The following is a 19,745-nucleotide window of genomic DNA, read 5'->3' as shown; positions in this document are numbered from 1 at the left end:
TAAACCGCAGTCCTTTACGATTTAAGCTATAACCTGAGTTAAACTGGCTTTCCTGGGCTTGCCCAGAGCCCTAAGGACCGCTTAAAGAGTGGTTTTTAAGGGACAATGGACTCTGGAGACAAGTTCAACCACGCAGCTTCATGTTCACAAAACCCGAGGCGGGAGACTTCCTGTACCTTCCCGCGAGGGAGCGGGGCGCAGCGCCCAAGTCCGCCGCCGGGGCCCCCACCCCGGCCCCGCCCAGCTCGCTCCCTTCCCGCCCCTCCCTCCCCCGTGACGTGCCGCAGCGGGCCGGGATCATGCGCACTCGCGCCCCGCGCCCCGCACAGCTGCTCCGCCTCGGCGCTTGTCATTCTCCGCGGCGCGGCAGCGAGTGCGGACTGCGGTGCCCGCCCGCTAGCTCTCCCGCCGGCGCGCCTGCGATGTGACCCACCGCCTGGGAGCGGGCTGGAGGCTCTGCGGCTAACAGCGCCTCGGCTTTTCCCTTGCCGCGTTCCTCGTTGAGTCGCCATTCCCTCGGAGCCGGAGACACGCACCAGGGACTAGGAGCGCCGCACTCCGGGGTCGGTGCCATCTGCAGCTCTCGGTCCGCGCGGCCGCGTGCAGCCTCAGTCGCCGCTGCAGCCGCCGCCGCCGGCCGGTGCGCCCTGGCGAGTGCCCGTCTCCCGGCACGGCGAAGCGAGGCGGCTGGTGCAGAGCGACAGCGCCTAGCCCTGCACCCGCCGCCGCCCGGGCAGTGCGGGGCCAGCGGGGTTGAGCGCGGCGGAGCGAGGTCCCCTCGGAAGGCTCCCTGCCTCCTGCGTCCCGGTAAGTTGACTGTAGTTTCGGAAGTTGGAGGGAGCCATGGGGAGGAGACGTGCGTTTTTATTATCCTTATGTGGGAAGCTGGGGGTGGCCGCTCTTGTTAGGAGCTGGGCTCCATCTCGGGGAATTCAGGGTGCGAAGAAGCGGACCCGGCACGCAGGGAGAGGCATTCCAGGGCGGGCTGGCAGCAGCCTCTGAGGATCGTGCCAGTTGGAAATGCTGCGAGAGGACAGGTGCTCTGAGGGCATTTCGCCTGCTGCTGATTGCACGTTCCGAGCTCCTTGACTGTGTGTTTGGCAGTGGAGGGTGCGTGCAGGATCCTGTTACCTCTATCCTAGGTCCTCCGGGGAGTGACTCCCGTAATATTCCTGGATGCGATAGGTCTTTGGGGATGGGAGCTAAGTCATTCCTTCCCAGCCCTTCGGGCTTCCCGCGCATCCCACTTTACTCTTCCCCTAGGCAGAAGTTGCAAACGTTTCCCTAATCGGAGCCCAGTCCTTTAGGGAGAAAACAACTTGTAAGTCAATACAGCGTTTTGTGCCATAAGGCAAATAAAATGAGAAATCCGTTCATTGTATATGACTTCATACATTTCAAGAATGTGGGCAAGTCTCAAAGAAATAGGATTCAGATGATGACACTTGGGTTTCACGCCGCCGGTCCTGCCTGCGCCTCTTATATAAGCCTCCCGGCGGGATAACTGTCTGCAGTGGCTGCAGCTGTGGCTCTCCGTGCCATTTGTTTAAGGTCCAGCTTGAACAGTATTTAATGAAAATGCTGACATGATATAGCATTCTGTAGTCTGAAACAGAGTGCACTCTTCAAATTGGAGTGTCTTCTCCTAATAGGTAGCGTGCGAGGAGAAACCCAGTATATTTTTCAAGGGAGCTCCAGGAATTAGACACATAAATCATGTTTTAAAATAGCAGGCATTGTGCAGAGAGCCTGCAGAGGACCCTTTTTGAACACATTCCCTTTGTTTTAGAAAAAGTGGAAATTGTTCATCCCAGACATTTGTTGAGTCTGAAAGTTAAGTGTACCGATGGGCTTAATTATCTTAATAAATAAAGAGCATGATTTATAGGTAGCTGTCCTGTCCTACTTTGAAGGATAGAATTCTATAACCTTTCTTTTTCATCTGTCCCCTAGAGATTCCTTTTAAGTAGAGCAATAGATTATCATCATTGATGCTTAATATTTGATTCGATTAAATTTGTAAAAGGAATGCTTTGAAATAAATATGGTACTGCTCTGACTGTTAAGACTGAACATTAGAAACGAGAATTTTCGGATTATTTGATATCAAAGTCATTAGTTTAACAAAGCAGCATTAAGACTTGATATATATATACACACACACACACATACACACATATATTTAAATTTGGACTTACAATAAATGTTTAAACCAAAACTCAGGGGTGTGTTTTAATGTAAGATTTATCTAGGCAATCTTTAGAAAGAGAAGTGCTTTTATTTGTGGTATTCCAACACATAGAGCAAGATAAGCTAGTTACAGGCACCACATTTAAAAACATATCCTAGGTTTTTAAAGAATTCTAGAAAAGTACAAAAATGTTATTCCAGAAGTTGAAAAGTTAGGCACACACTGTGGTTTGTGAGAGCATCCATTGCTTATGTCTAGAAGAGAAAACATCCAAGCATGGAATCTCAAAAGACTTACCCCATCAGCACTGTTGTATTATGGTTAGGAGGGTAGACTAGGCAGCTGAGCTCCTGGCTCTCGTACCATCTGTTTGAATCTGGGTGAGTTACCTAAACTCTGTGCCTCAATATCCTCATCTGTAAACTGGGGATGACAGTAGTACCTACTTCATGGGATTATGATGAGGATTAAATGAGTTCATAGATGTAAAGCCATTGAACCAGTGTCTGGCATATTAAGCTGATAAAATTATCATTACTATGAAAGGAAACCCATCTTTGGATACCAGGGACATTGAATGGCTGCTGATGAAGGTTAATGGAAGCAGGTCACATGAATAACAGGAGAGAGGATATAAACATTTATTAAACACTTTCTAGTGATGCAGACCAGCTGGTGTTTAATTTACTGTCTCCCTCAATTCCTCACTGAGGTGGGTGGTTTCTTCTCCACTTGGGAGATGAGGAAACTGAAGCTCAGCGAGATCAAATCAGAGTTGGGATTTTAGCCCATGTCTGTTTCTTTCAAATCCTGTTCCCTTTGACCTTGCTGCCTCAACTTGCAAAGTGCTTTTTCCACCTATTCTCCTTTAATCCTCATAATAATAAAATAAAATAGGTGCACTATTATCTTCAGTATACAGATGAGGAAATTCAAGGTAAGCATTAAAGTATGCAAAGTGCTTAACAGCACTTACAACATAGTTCTCCAAGACTGGGAGTTATTATTATTACCATAATTATTATTAAATAACTTGCTTAGCCTAGCATAGGGTAGATGTGCCAGCAGGTGAAGTATGTTTTCTCCTTCACTTTCAAGTGGATTCCATTGCTTTTTACTTCCCCATTCATATATTCAGAGAATCATTGGGAAAAAAGCTGGTATGTGACAGTTCACACTGGAGGACGGTGCTCTCTGGTTCGTTTCTGTCTGCAGATGTGGCTGCAGTGATCCACGCAGCCTAGAAAACCAGCACGGGCAGCGGTCATCCATCCACAAAGAGCATCATACCTGAGCATGAATTCAGTCCCAGCTGGAGAACAACCGTGGGGGCAGAGAGAGAAAGAGAGAGGCCTTGTATTTTCCCGTGCATTTTGCTGTATATTTAGAAATGGGAATCATTTATGTTTTACATTAAATAAGCGTGCTTCTTCTAGGCCTTAATGCCAGTGTCACGACAGGAAGCAGTTTCTGGGGTCCTTTGTGAGCAGTACTTTGTTAAAAGTCTGGTCCATAGCCTGTTGAACTTCTCACCTGACTTCAGAGGTTGGGAATGATTGAGAGGCCACTTTTGTGTGTGTGTGTGTGTGTGTGTGTGAGAGAGAGAGAGAGAGAGAGAGAGAGAGAGAGAGACTTTCCTAGGTTATCCTCCAGATACTATGTAGTGTTCTGGTTCTGGTAAATATTTATTCTGTTTTCTAGATGTTACAATCTAATTGCTATATAAGGCACGTATATATAGTAGACTCCTCGTAGACCAGTGTAACCTCTTAGCTAATGTATTATGCTACCACTGACAGTACTTTGGGACAGATGTTCTAAGTTGGCTTTCTTTTTTTAAAATCAAGACTCTGTACAGCATGGTGACTATAGTTAATAATACCATATTGCATATTTGATAGTTGCTAAGAGAGTAGATCTCAAAAGTTCTCATCACAAGTTGTAACTGTGTGGTGACAGATGCTAACTAGACTTATTGAAATCATTTTGCAATATGTACATAAATCATTAAGTTGTACACCTGAAACTGATATAATTGTATATGTCAGTTAAAAAAATCAAAACTTTCTGGGAATGAGCTTTCAGGAGAGTGCCTCAGTATGCCTGAGGACACAGTCCCACAGAGACAGTGTGCCAAAAAGAGCCCTTGCCATCAACAGCCCCTTCCCATCTGTGAAATATCTTCTACTTCAATTTTAACCCTCCTTGTCAGAGTACAGATATCCCTTCTCTTCAATCAATATTTACATTTCAAATGCTCCTCTGTTCTGGGTTATTCTATAATTGAAGCCTTCCTTGATCACTTTGACATAAGCTGGGTCCATAATTTAGTTTTAACTAATTCTTTACAATTTACATAGCTCTGTTTTATTCCTCGTCTGTGTGAACTATTTATTGGCTTATCTGTGGCCACTTCTAGATCTCCAAATAACTTCTCTGACATCAGCTTTTTCCTGCTGTCAGAAAATATATGTACAGGAAACACAAGGTAATTTTAATATGGATAAAGTGAATGAAGATCATTTACTCTCCCTAGTCATAGCTACTGTTTTGAATTATCTTCACTTCTGGCTTGGGGAGTTGGGAGCTGATTCTCTTTCTAGAGCTCTTGCTCTGTACATCCATGAGAGATATGTTGGGGAATTATACAAGTTTCTGGTTATACAAGCAAGCAGTTCGTATTCATCATGGCAGAGACAGTCCCTCAAGGCTGGGGCATTGCTGATTTTGAGGACCAGGGGCAGAGATGGGGGGACGCAGCTCTGAGAATGATTTATCTGCCACATTTCTGGTCCTTATCCATCGTGCCTTCTGGATAAGAACTGGAGTGAATAGTTAACACAGAGCACTTACCATGTACCAGCTGCCGTGCTAAGAAGTTTACATACAGTATTTACTTTAATCCTCACGGCAACCTTATATGGTAGTTACTTTATTATCCTGTTTTTCAAAAGTGGAAACTGAGGCCTAGAAAGGTCAGGGCACCTGTCCAGGGTCACATTAGTGAGTTTTGGAGCCAAGAATGGAGCCCACGGCTGTCTGACAAGGCCTGGGTTCCATACAGTGCATTCTGCATCTAATCTTGGAGCTTTAATGATCATTCAGCTGTGCTTCATAGGTGTCCTATATTGTGCTTCTCAAAATAGTCCTGTACTGTCTCGCTTGATTCCCACAATGACCCTGGGAGAGAGCTAAAGAGATGGTGGGAAGGCCATTGCTCACCTTCTTGCCCATAGGCAGCATCTGGCATTGACTACATAGTGTCATCTCCATGTCTTTGTGGAGGAAGAACTTGGCTTAGTTCGTACAACAAGCTTAGAAAAGAAAACCACATGTTAGCATTGTGCAGTAGGAAGTGTAAAGCCTTCCACCGATAATGGGACCCAGTGGAGAGGTATGTTAACTTCATTTGTGTTTGGGTAACATACTTGCGTCACTCTCATTAAAGAATGGGGAAGTATAGAGACCTGAGATTTTCTCTGGTGATTAAAAAACATGTTTATAAAAAAATATCAGTAATGAAGATTACTGCAACAGTGTCATATGCTATTCACAATGAGACTGTGGTTTTTAAATTCAGTGAATATATATGTCTTAACAAGTAAGGGTCAAGAGTGTTGTCTCAGAATTACGTCAAATCTTCTATGCCTGTATTATAGTCTAATTCCAGTCCAAATGCACAATACAAAGAATTTATGACTAATTTGTAATATTTTTAAAACCCTTCCTCTGAGCCTCACTTCCTCCATTTTTTCTTGATTTCACATTGGAGTCAGCATTTGTTCAATAAGTTCTTCATATTCCTTGGGTTTTGACTTATTATTTTTCTTGTTGTTAAAACATTTTGGGGGGTGCCTGGGTGGCTCAGTCGTTAAGCGTTTGCCTTCGGCTCAGGTCATGATCCCAGGGTCCTGGGATCCAGCCCCGCATCGGGCTCCCTGCTCAGCGGGGAGCCTGCTTCTCCCTCTCCCACTCCCCCTGCTTGTGTTCCCTCTCTTGCTGTGTCTCTGTCAAATAAATAAATAAAATCTTCAAAAAAAAAAAAAAACATTTTGGCATATTGTGTTGATGTTTCATCTACTCCCCGTCCTTGATTTTATAGGACTGTACAATTTTCAAACCTGTGAGTCACTCAAAACTTATGAAAAATTCAATTTTCTAAATATAGACACTATTGCAAAGGACAGGGAAATTTGGCCTGACTAGAGGGCCTTTACTTAAAATGCAGAGCGCTGGAAACCCTTATGGAGTAGGCAAGTAAAAAAAAAAAAGTTTTGCAATTGATCAGCAGCAGCTTTATATCTTTCTCTACGATTTCATAGAGCCCAATATCTACATACCGTATCCCTTATTCATTTGCAAGTTTGCAATTTGCAAGATCAGCTTCAGTTGATTCTGTAAAAGTACCAAAAGATGTGACTAAGTCAACATTGTTGTCATCTGTCATTCTAGTCTTCATAAAGCTCCCGGTGTTGCATACGTAAGCCTTTCTGTGGATTTATTCTCTAAGTGAAGAAGGGTAATCAGGTAAGTCTTTGAAGGGCATCTGTTCTCACTGCATCTGTGACTTGGTCGTTACTGTTGATATTGCTTCTGCTCACTCCGGCCCTTCACCCCCGACCATACCCATTCCTCTGTCATTCCCATTATGGTTGAACATGCCCAAGCTACTGGCAAACTTTAGTGTGGAGGCAGCTCATGTTATAAGTTAGAGGCAATAAATCCAAACAGCACATGGTTTTTTTTAAATTAAAAAAAGCCAAGCTGTAACACAATTGTGCACAAGAATACTGCAACCTCTGCATTCAGCACTGGGGAGTTGCAACCACTGTGGCCTTATTATTTTTTCCCTGACATCTTCTAAGGAGAGCTGTGAACCTCAAATTCACACATAATCAATCACTAGCAGCTTGGCCTTGTTTGAGTCAGATTGAATTGGAAAGATATTTACTCATTTATGCATTTACCAGATATATATTGATAGGATACCAGGCATGTTATTGAATGTTGAAACCTCAAACAGAAGAAGCATCCTCACACTGCCCTCCAGAATCTCAGCAGAATGGAGGGGAAAAGATGCAGTTGTAAGCAGTGCATAAAAGATGCTGGGCTCTGGCAGGGGTACCTGACTCCAAGGGAATGCTTTCCCCTTGGAAGTGTAGGGCTGGATCTGAGTCTGGCAGGCAAGTCAGAGGGGGCCAGGCAGCTGAGGATGGGAGTGGGCTGACAGAAAGCATGCTGAGCAGAGGGACCAGAGAGAACAGTGCCGTGCAAGTACCCAGCAGGCAGGTGACATGTCTGTAAAACAGCTGGTCGTTCCCTGTGGCTGGTGCACGTCGAGGGCCATGGATGAGGCCGGAGATGGGGCCAGTTTAGGAAGGGTCTTGGGGACCATGCTTGGTCCAGATGAATTTGGACGCTTTAGGTGATTGTTTTAGAATGATTACTCTGGGTGTTTTGTGGAGAATAGGGGGTGTCGGGTCGGGGAGCAGACACAGAAGCCCTGTAAAAAAACAAACAAGCAAAAACTGTTGAATGAATCCTAGTGCAGGTTTAAGGTCTGAACTTAGACTGGTAAGAGTGGGGAAAGGAGGAGGAGGGGAGAGACAGGGAGGGGATGGTGACTTTGAGGACGACTCCCAGGTCTCTGGCTTGGGTGATTGCCTGGAGAGAGGTGCCATTGGTCATGATCGTGAATACAGAGGATGGTGCAGTCTGCAGGGGAAGCTGACGAATTTATTGGTGAATTTATGTAACGTGAGGTACCAGAGGCTCACCCAGGTCAACTTGAGATTTGGTTGACCGTATGGTTCTGGAATTCCAAGACAGAGGCCGAGCTGAAAATAAAAGCTTGCAAGCCTTCTGTGTGTTTCACATTGTTGTTGAGGTGGCGATCTGCCTGGGAGAACACGTGGAGTGGAAAAAAAAAAAAAAAAAAAAAGAGGGCCAAGGTGGCAGGCGGAAGAAAAGGAGATGGGCTAGTGAGATTAAGTGAGGGAAGTTTTTGACAAGTGCTTGGACACAAAGCGGCAGAAGCCAGAGGCAAAGCAAAATGAGGTGCTTGATGGGATGGGAGCTGGGTAACAAAAACAATGAAATAGAAAGAAGAAAGCAGCGAGCAGAGGGACAGGTCTGACTGTTAACTTGCTTGTATCTGTACGGATGATGGTGGCTGTTTCTCGTACAGCTTTCTGTTCTGTCAATAAACATGAAGGCCTACCATCTGGAAAGTGGATGCAGTGGGTAAGGGTAAAGGAAAAAGAAAGAAAATCATGAAAAAACATGATCCTGGATCTGAAGCTGCATAGGGCAAGAATTGCCATTTCTTATTTTTCTCCTCCATTCATTTATCTCCTTCATTGGCTGCAGGTCATGGGCACTTGGGAAAGTGGGAAAGATGAGAGAGTCATTTTCTCGGTGGATAAAGTGCTTGGTTCTTCTAACAGACATGTCTTATTGTATCCATGAATGAACACGCTGGGAGGAAAAGGGGTAAAGGGCATATTATTTGGCACTTTACAGAAACTAAGCTTTTATCGTGGTCATAGCATCTAAGAGGGTTTGGACCTTTGAACCAATCCTTTTATAGTTATGAATGAATCTTTTGGCTCATTGGTTTATTTGAGATATGTTGAGCATAGTTTCCTATAATTTTCACTTGTCATAAAAAGTCCTCGTTACATTATAGACAAACTAGAGTACTTGGGGATGAGGGAAATAGTGACCATGTATTTTAGTTTATATCATACATGTTAGTCGTCACCCATTTTGGCTTTAATTTTGACCTAAAGGCAGAATTACTTCAATTATAGAAAGAACTGAGATACAGGGTTCAGATAACTGGGTGGAGATAAAACAGCTGATAAACGGCACAGCTCCTAGGACCCAAACTGAGGCGTTCTGACTTCACATTCCAGGTTCCTGCCACTCATTATGTTGCCTGTGTCTTCGTGAAGAGCTACTAAAGAAAGATTAGCGGGTGGAACATTTCAGAGTTGCTCAAAGTACCCACAGTAGAAACTGCATTGGCTACAGTCTGTATTTGATGGGCCAGGGGTTATTTATGCAAATGTATGTAATTAAGTTAGACTCGGGGGAAATCTTTCTTCACAAAATGAGCGTCTTTTTCTTTCATTATCTTAAAAGCTTAAAAGCATCTGAGTTATAAAATAAAAAGATTGAATATTTTAAACTGCAAAATTATTGTAGTTAAACCTGGTACTTGTGATGCAATGCAAATGTGTTGTTGCAACAAGTTTGGGTCAGTTGTTACAATGGCTGTTGTACTTGAGGAGCGTTCGGGGTGTGTTTGTGTGTGTGTGTGTGTGTGTGTGTGTTTGGGTTGTGTGTGTGTGTGTGTGTGTGTGTGTACCTGTGAAATAAAGTGTGTGTGTGTGTGTGTGTGTACCTGTGAAATAAAAATTAACCAAATTAAGTTTAAGCTATTGGTTTTTCTTTTATTATTCTTGTATATTCCAAATCCATTAAATGATGTCACTTGCTTTATCTCACCAAAGCCGCTGTTATGTTACCCGTTTAATGCCAGAGTAGTAAAACATTTGTCTTGAGCATTTTATACTTGAGGAGTGTAAAATGATGCAGGATAAATCTAAAGGGTTTGTTTTAGTTTTACAACTTCTCTTTTGGCTCCTGATATTTTAAAATTATGATTTACCGAATTTTGCTACTTTAAATCGGATATTAGCTGTTGATATGCAGGAATGTTAGAATCATGAGAACATGGAATTTCATGACAGTTTGAAAAGTTTATGGTGCTATTTTTTTTATTTCATAAAAAAATATCTATGAACCTTGCTAAATGGCAGTTTCCCGATGAAAGCAATTTCTAGCAAGTTGCAAAAGGCTGGTACCAGTGCTTATCCTTAAATCTCAATTTCAAGCTTCACAGTGCCAATTTTACATTTTAGCTTTCAGTAGGAAAAGTAGACTCTAAAGGGGCTTATGCTTTTGCTACATTTGGTGGGGTGATCTTTTGTTACTGGTGCTGATTTTTTAAAAAATAACTGTACATTTATACATTTTAAAAAGTCTTATGAAAATGTTAGTCACCTGTCTTAATTCTGGTAATTACCATTACACTTGGCATATTACAGTGGCCTCAGTGCAGTGTAGAGAAGATATGAAAATTTAGATAATAATATAAAGTAATATGGTATTTTATATATGATTTTATTGCATTTTATATTTATAATATGTGAGGAAACAAATGAAGTAAGATGAAAATTAATCTGGCCATTTCATGCCTCACGTGTCCCAATTTCATCCAAATGCAAATATGATAATCCAGGGCACAGAGTTAGTATTCTGTTGAGGTGATTTGACACTACTGTATTTATTATCCACTACCAAGATAAATAATTAAGCTGCATTTCCTACTCATCTTCCCATGAGTATGCATTTTAATGTTATGTACTAGGAGTTTTCATTTGCTAAAAAGAATAATTGAATTTTCTTTACCTCCTTTTACTTGCTACTGAATTTTGTTCAGACATTTTTATGCCAGTGTATACTTGACATGATAGAACATGTCTAAATTAATAATCTAATTTTAATACCATAATGACGTGTAGTTAGCACTTGATTGAATAGAGTGTTTTTGCATATCGTGTATATTCTTTCTCTTAGTGGATTTAGGAATTATATGTTTAATATTCAAAGTCCTAAACCTGCTTATGTTTACTGATAGGCACAGAGGGAAAAATATAAACATTTTTACAAACAGAATTTAAAAGATATGCTTCCTTTTCACATGTTAGGAATTGACACGTAACTGTCGACTGTAGCTTTTTCTTATATATAACATTGATAAATGCCGAAGTGGTTGAAAACGAGAATAGTGTCACATGTAGTGCCCAAATTGTTGGTGTTGAGGTCGGAAGTGTATGCCTTTATTTTTCTAAATAAAAAATCAAGATGCTTTCAAGTAAAGTATTATGAATCTCCATAAATATTTAAACATATTCGGATGATGTTAAGAATATTTTTCCTTTGCTGCATTATGTAATAGTCACTTTGCCCAAAATGTGTGTCTTAAGCTTTACCATCAATATGAAATGCTCAGTATCTCCAAAATGGAATTAAAACTAAAAACTTTGGAGTCTCATTAAAAGCATACAGTATGGGGGCGCCTGGGTTGCTCACTTGGTTAAGCCACTGCTTTGGGCTCAGGTCGTGATCACAGGGTCCTGGGATCCAGCCCCACGTGAGGCTCTCTGCTTCTCCCTCTGCCCCTCCCCGTGCTCCTCCTCTCTTTCAATCTTTCTCTCTCTCAAATAAATCAAATCTTAGGGGAAAAAAGCATACAGTATGGATAAGAGCTTTTCAGGCTTTGTGCTGGGATATTTGGAACAAGATTACTAAACACTATGGTTGTTGAGAAGAATGAAATAAAACACCAAAGTGTTAAACCTTACACTTAATTTAATGGTTTCTGCCACCATGGCTCTTAACCTTTCCCACTGGCTGAGTGATTTGCTAATAGTGGCATGTCAGGACCCAAATTATTGTAGATCTTTTCTTTTAATAAATATTCAATAGCATTTTCAAAATTGTTCTCCTAGATGCAGTTCATAATAAACAGCCCAGTGCTGGCAATGAACATGCTTCTTTTATACTGTTTTATAGCCATGGGACACTTGGCATTTGGACCCTTCTCTTACGTATTTTCACAGCTCCACATATCCTGAAAACTGTCAGCCTTGCATTAGAATAAGCCTTTCACATCTGCACAGTCACAGGAAGAATAAAAAGAATGTTCTCCTTTTCTTCTCCCTATAATATGCCAAGGCCCGTAGTCAGAAAATCATCATCTCCTGGTGATAGACTTTTTCTTTCTTGATCTCACTAACTGCAGAAAGTAGTAACACAAAGGCATTGTTGAAATGTGAACGCATTAGTTTGGGTTGATCTGTCTTACTCTTGTCCTGCAGGAGACGTTTGACCATGTCTGGAGACAGTTTTGGTTGTCATTACTGGGGAGAGGGGCAGAGACCAGGGATGCCATCCTATATTCTGCAAGGCACTAAACAGCCCTCTTCAGGGAAAAATTCTCTGACCCAAAATGTCAATAGTGCTGAAGTTGAGAAAAACCCTGATCTAGAAAGTAGGGAATGTCTGTTTAATTTGCTTTCTATTGTTCAAGCAAATGGAAATGTGATAGATGGTCCTTGGAGAGAAATCGTTGCAATCAATATAATCATTTATTGAGCACTTAAAAGGTCCTGAAAATACAGGGCAAGCAGTGACATCGTCCCAGCCCTCAGGAGTTTATACTCTCTTTGAAGTTGACTGGCAAATAAAATACTATTATTCAATGTGTGATGTATGCTGTAATTAGAGAAATATATGACATGTTAAAAAATAATTTTGATTTTATTTGCTAAATATCAGGGACTATCCAGAAGAAATTTATGTTCTCTGGCTAGATGTAAAATTAGTCATTTATGGGTAAAATTTCTCTTTTTCCCTTGATAATGATGAATAGGTCCCCTTTATTGCCTTTCTCTCTCTCCATTTCAACCGATATTATTTGAAACATCAGGAAAGAAGAGGAGGTATTGACATAAAAAGTGTTAATTTAGAAATTTAGGATATTAGTTTTTAACATCTTCATTGAGTTATAATTTACATGCCATAAAAGTCTCCTGTTTTAAGTGTACAATTCACTGGTCTTTAGTAAATGTACAGAATTATGGAACTGCCATCACATTCCAGTTTTAGGGCTTTTCCATCACCCCAAAAAGATCCCTTGTGCCCGTTTGTGGTCACTGTATTCCCATGGCCAACCCCAGGCAACCACTGCTGATCTCTTTCTCTCTTCTCACTTTCTGTCTGTATAGATTTGCCTTTTAGGAAATCTCTGGACATTTCAGTTGGGATATTAATTTTTACAAGTAAAAGTATAGTTTGATGTCTTCTTTTTGAAGGTTATCTTGTTTATATTTTTATTACCATTGCCACACCTTGGTACAGTGCAGGTTTGAGTATACTTCGTTATCAGAATCCTCAGGTTAATCGGGTGAAAAAGGTGGCAAAGGAGAAGATAAGCATGTATATTTAATGTGGTGTATGTGCTACATCAAAGAGTCCGTAGTGTGCCTGTTTCTCAGCTTTGCTCAGTTTTGTTCCCTGTGAATCTGTCTACTAAAATAATGTCATTGAAATCATTGATAAGCTGACTGAGGTCAGATGAATACTGCATGATGTGGGGAAACTACAAAAGGATTAAATCCAGAGAATTCACCTGTCTGGAGAGTTGTGTAGGGGGTCAGCAATCCCTTTGGGGCCACATGTCTTTCAGAATTCAGCTTTTAGAAAGGTAATAGAGTTTATATACAGTATGTTATGTAATAGTCCCGTGTGATCCCAAGAAACAGTAATTTCTGTAGCAAAGTGGATGAATATTCACATTTAGGAGGACAGAGGATGACCAAATAACTTGATGCCAGTTCAGGTCAGTTTTTGGAGTCAATTCATTTGGTAGCAAAGTAACAAAGAAACCCTGTTTTCAGAAAATTTTGCATTTCAAAACTGTGGGGAAAGGCTTATGAACTTGCCTCAGTGGATCCCAGGATATTACATCTCAAGTAATTGTTCCTTCTTCTTTCCCACTCCCACCCTCCTATCCTCTCTGCCACATACACATTTCATACCATTTAGCCCTGAGTATACTTGTCTTGCTTTCACATCATTAGCTTCCCATCAGACTTGATACAATGCCAAGTTAGCTGTTCAGTTTTGGTGGAAGAAGGCCAGGTATGGATGTGTTATGGTGGCCAGATCGACATTCTCTTGTGGTTTGTGGCTTCACCTCCCTGTTATAGGCCTGGATTGTAGCCATGTTCATTTACTCCAGACCTCTGGGGGCCCAGGAGCCCAGAAGATGAAGATCGTTTTGTTAGGTCAAAAAGATGTCCATGGAGAAAAATCCAAAGGGAACAGCGGCAGCTATCACTCCAGGTAGCCCCAGACTCATGCTAAGTAACCATCACACCCATCCCAAAATCTTTGGGCAGTGAGATGAAAGATAAAGACATGAAGAAAACAATGTGTGGTATCTAGTGGGTTCTCAACTCGGAAGTAAGACGCTAGTACAAAGTGAGATACTTCAAACTTGTTCCAGTTTTTAAAAAATTCTGCATAATCTTATATAATTCGCCTAATGAGCAAGTTCCATAGTGAGCCTTGTTAGTTTCTTTTCACATGTATTTATTTTCACATGTATTTATTTCACATAAATTTCATATCTATTAATTTCCAGGTTCCAGTGGTGGTACTCAGAAAATTGTAACTATATGGCACTGGGGTTTAACTAATTTTCCATGGCGCTCCTAAGTGACTATGAATGTGAATGAATATTTCGATCAATGTGCAAAATTTGCTCTTGCTGCATGTGAGTGTGCGTACTCAGTGTTACTTAGGCAGAACATACTACAGGTTGTGGGACCCATTTACCAGCAAGGGGGACCCAATTTCTGTAAATTAGAGAAAAGAACAGAGTGTGGTGTTACACCAGCCTTGGGGAAATACTGCATGTGTCTAGGGACATCCAAGAATTTTGCGTTTTGAGAACTCAAGGACATCATCAATGTGAGCTAACAGTCAGCTGCGTGAAGAAGGTAATTTTGAATGTTTCTGTAGGCATTCAGGAGTATGTAGTAGGGGTTACAGAGTTCTTCATTGCTCCAGTGTCAAGGCAACATTTCATCTGAAGGTGAGCCTGAAATCAGCATGAAAAGACGTTGACTCATTGCCCCTTGGTAGTGGAAGTACGTCCCTCACCTTTCCCATCTGCTGACTTCGTTCTTGGGTGTCTTGGTTTATACCCACCTCCTACTCCAGCTGCGGCCTCCTCGCAACTATCATTTTCTTTCCCATCTCCCAACTTTAAAGAGCTAAACTTGTCCTGCCTTGGTTTTGCACCTGTCTTTTCTTGCCAAGCGTCTTCCTGAGTTTGCAAGCATTTCTTCTTATTACCACATTTCCTGTTGTTAAAGAGCTGACAGCCCACAGGGGCCTCACATTGTCACTGCTGCATTCCCTTCCTCATTAAATACAGCCCCCTTTGTGTTCTGGTGATGCTTTCCCCCTCTTTGGGGGCAGATCCTCTGATCTTTCTCACCTTTATCTTTCTCCCTCTTTCGGTCTAGCTGCCTTTAGAGCAGTGGTTCACCTGGGGAGGTGTAATACTTAGTGATGTCCAGGGCCTACCCCCAGTAATTCTGATTAACATGCCCTAGGGGGCTTCCACCTTGGTTTTTTTCTTTTTTTTTTTTTTTAAAGTGGGGTCCACACCCAGGGTGGAGCCCAACACGGGGCTTGAACTCACGACCCTGAGATCAAGACCTGAGCTGAGATCAAGAGTCAGACGCTCAACCGACGGAGCCCCCCAGGCACCCCAGACCTGGGTGGTTTTTGAAAGGCACCTCCCCCCCCGTAATGCAGCCATCACGGAGAACCACCCGTTTAGAGGGCATGATAGCTGCTGTCAGGTGCTGTAGGTCACAAGCCACTGTGGAGGGAAGAGGAGGGAAGTTGGAAAAAAGATGAAAAGAGATTAAAGAAGAGCAACACTCCCTTGCCCCTTTGTTTACTTTTAGTTTCATTCGGGGGAATGGGTTTCTCTAAGTGCCACCTACACCGGCCGAGTGTGGCAGCTTCTTCCCCTTGGACTGCATTCCCATCTGTAAATCCCTGGCGGCCATGTGCCCCCAGCAGGTCAGAAACCATTGGAGGTGAAGTGTGTACTTATCTCCTCATGAGGCTGGCCACAAGGGGCCTTATTTTCCTTCCATAACTATGGCCTCCTGCCTTGCAACCCACTATTTCCATTTTTCCTTTCTGTCACTCTCTGTAAACCAAAGCCGTGTGCCCTCCTCCCTCATTTGTTGTTAGTTTGAAACTCACTGCCATAAAGACACACACAGGAGAACCAGTTAAGGTTCCGAGGTGATTTTTCACTTTGCTTTTCCCTTGTGAGAAAGATGGGTGGCAGGGACTTTGCTGGGAAACGATTGTAGAGAATATTTTTCTGAATTAGTGGGAGAGGGGAGGCCACTACGAAAATTGAACTGCCATCTATTCATAGTTTTCTTTTATTCTTAATATACCTGTGGGTCTCTGAAATCCTTCCTTACACAATAAGGAATTCAGACATTGGACAGAAATGCATTCTGATAGCCTTCCTTATAAAGCCTCTTCTCTAGACTTTCTGTGGTCATAATGCCTGTCCATTTTCCAGAGAGCAGCACACAAGAGCCTTTGGATGGGCTCCATTATTCCACAGTTTCTAAAGGGGCTGAGAACGGTTATAACATGAATAGATTTGTAATACTGTCCGAACCTGACTGTTTTGTTGTTGAGGGATATTTTGTTCTAAAGACAGTACCTTTATTTTTTTCAGTAGGTAGGAAAATCTAAGTGAGGTGGTTTTTGTGTTCATAAAAAGTATACACAACTCACTCTTTTAAGGACATCCCATGTGAAATTTGTAGAAAATCCAGTTGTGTGGGAAAAAAGAAGAAATGTCTCACTTCACAAACAACTAGGAAGATATAGGAATGATTTAAATGCCAGTTTTCTTTAATATAATGGGGTCAGTTTACAGAAATTATATTTAAGACTTTCCCCTGAGCCACAGATACTGCACAAAGAAAATTCTGCCCCACGGTCATCCTACTGCGTGGTAAGAAATGGAACTTTTCTGTCAGCCTCACGCATCCGGTGTGAGAACCTTGCTAAGGCTGGCATCAGTGTAGGCCAATAATTCATTAACGTGTTCATCTATTCAGCATACATTGCTTGAGTTCCTACTGTGTGCTGGGCACCATGATAGACAGTGGATAGAGCAGCCAACAAACTACCCCTTCTGATGTTCTGGTGGGAGGAAATAACCACATGAAGAGGGAATATCAGCAGGTATTAGGTTCTGGGCAGAGAAGTAAGATGTATTTATGTTATTAGGAATGACTGGGCAACTGGGGAGAGCCCCCTTGAGGGGGTAAAATTTAAGCTGCCTTCTGAACGAAGCAACCAGGGCTGGTGGGAATTCAGAGACCAGCTTGGGCAGAACAGACCCAGGCAGTCGGAAGAGACAGGTTGGGCAGAGAGTTGAAGCTGAGTACGCTGCAGCAGGGAGCAGCCTGGCCAGGTTTGTATTTTAGGAAGATCACTTTGGAGCAGGACAGAAGGTGAACTGGAATCAGAGACAGGGACGGTGGGGCCCCAGCCTGGAGCCCAGATCTTGGAACCAGGGTACCTGCTGAGAAGAGAATAGGCAGCATGCCACCTGGATGCTAAGAGGCTGATCCTGGGTTCCTCCTCTGTCACCTGTCCAGACCCAGATTGAGCCTCTCAGCCTGTTGAAGACACGAGCCTTAATTCACTTGTTAAAATGCTTGTTAAAAATGCCAATTTCCAGGGGTGCCTGGGTGGCTCAGTCAGTTAAGTGTCTGCCTTCGGCTCAGGTCATGGTCTCAAGGTCCTGGGATAGAGCCCTGTGTTGGGCTCCCTGCTCAGCGGGGAGTTGGCTTCTCCCATTGCCCCTCCCCCCTCTTGTACATTCATGCCCGTTCTCTCTCTCTCTCCCATGAATCAATAAAGTCTTCTTTAAAAATGCCAATCTCCACACCCCATCCCAGTCTCGCGATATGGAATAGAACCCAAGATTTCATTAAGCTTCCGGGTGTCTGATGTGTGGAGTCTGTGGACCGATTTTTTTGAAATATTGTGTTTACAGACTGTGCTGTGAGTTGAGTATCCAATTTAATTCTCTCAACAACTCTGTAAGAGAAGTGTGTTTTCTGTAGATTACAGATCAGGAAACAGGGTCAGTGTGATTAAGCATCAGGCCCAAGGTGACACCACTGGTTCGTGTTATGACTGGCAAAGCAATCTGCCCCTTTTTATAGATAGCCCTGCCTGTGTGAAAATGAGAATTTTGGCCTTGCAAGATCCAGAAGACCTTTGGAGGTTAATGTGTCTTATGAATGAACAGGATACTTCTCTCAAATCCAAGACTCAATATATCCCATCTTCAGATAAAACCAGAAATGTTCATTTTTAACGAGCTTTTCTTTTCTAAATGAAAAGTTTAATTTGCTTGCCTGCCTTCTTTTCCTTCCTTCCTTCCTTCCTTCCTTCCTTCCTTCCTTCCTTCCTTCCTTCCTTCCTTCCTTCCTCTCCCCATTCCCAGTGTGGAGCCCAACACAGGCCTTGAACTTGGCACCCCTTAATTTTGTTTCTCAAAGATAGAATTTAAGCCCTCAGAAGAAACATATATTGCAAAAGAGAGATTTGATCTTTATAGGTCTTCCTGGGGGTCTTTGCCTTTTCTCCATAAAAGAAGTTAAGAGGGTTAAGGGGTAGCATTTTTTTTTATTAGCCATAGACCTACAAACCCAACCATTATGCCTCGCAGAAAATTATCATCTCCTTTCAGTTGCCATGAATCATTTATTTCTTAAGTGACTCTTGAACTGAGAGTTGTAAAAACGATGTTGAAGAGGTGGAGGAGGGTTGCTGAGTGAAAAGTCTGCTGATGATTAGAACTCTTGTTTAAAAGCTAGCTTGAAAGCACATTTACTTAAATGAATTACCTGCCTGCCCCCGTATGAAAGTGTGAGGAAGTTTCCAGCTTTATTTTCTTCTGTTAAGAGGGTATTGAATGTATTTATTTGGAAGATTTAATTTCATAGTGAAGTGTATGTTGGCCTGACTTTTAAGCAGCATCCTGTATTAGTTTGCTAGGGCTCCCATAACAAATAACAGACACGGTGGCCTTAACAACAGACATTTACTTTCACACAGTTCCGGAGACTGGGGGTCCAAGACCAGCGTGTCAGCAGGTTCTGTTTCTCCCAAGACCCCTCTCCTCCCTCTCTCCTTGGTCTGCAGATGGCCATCCTTTTGCTGCCTCTTCACATCATCGTCCCTCTGTGCGTGCATGCCCCTGGTGTGTCTCTGCGGGTCCTAATCTCCTCTTCGTAGAAGGACACCTGTCATATTGGATTAGGGCCCACCCTAATGACTTCATTTTAACTTAATTACCTCCTTAAAGGTCTTGTCTCACATTCTAAGGTACTGGGGGTTAGAACCTCAGTGTGTGAATTTTGGGGAAACACAGTTCAACTCATAAAAGCCCCCCCTCCCAGGGGGGAAAGGTAGAGAGGAAGAGCATGAAAAAAAAGGACAAGAAAAAATTTTCCCAGAGCAAGGTTCCCTCCTCCCCCGCCACCCCACACCATGTCCTACCCTATCCTGTTCCCCCTGCAGCAGGCCGAGGGGAGGCCCACTGCGAGCTGCCAGCCATAGGGTGGCATCCTCTCCACTAGACTCCAGTTGTGAACTGGCTGGCTCTGGCTGAGCCAGTTGGAATGAGCTTCCTGGAAGTGATGAAGGGGGCTCTCTCCCCTGAAGCTCGAACGCTAGGTCGTGTAGAATTGGCAGGGAAGAGGCAGGCCTTTTGGTTTATAGACCCGGCCATGATTCTCACAGCACAGATCGCTGCTTTGATGATGAACATTAGATGAACACT

The 19,745-nt window shown here is 42.7% G+C and overlaps 1 protein-coding gene across 2 annotated transcripts in view; it reads left to right on the top strand.

The window, feature by feature from the left end:
• Positions 1-326: 326 nt before the first annotated feature.
• PAG1 (phosphoprotein membrane anchor with glycosphingolipid microdomains 1) overlaps positions 327-19,745 on the top strand; it is a 146,095-nt gene continuing 126,676 nt past the window's right edge. For both annotated transcript variants that reach the window (XM_032422018.1, XM_032422019.1), the window contains exon 1: positions 327-807. The gene's annotated coding sequence lies outside the window, so the exon portion shown is untranslated. The remainder of the gene's footprint in view (positions 808-19,745) is intronic.

This window comes from Phoca vitulina, unplaced genomic scaffold (genome assembly GCF_004348235.1).
Source record: "Phoca vitulina isolate PV1807 unplaced genomic scaffold, GSC_HSeal_1.0 scaffold25, whole genome shotgun sequence".
Lineage (NCBI taxonomy): Eukaryota > Metazoa > Chordata > Mammalia > Carnivora > Phocidae > Phoca > Phoca vitulina.
This window is presented reverse-complemented; position numbering and strand designations above follow the sequence as displayed.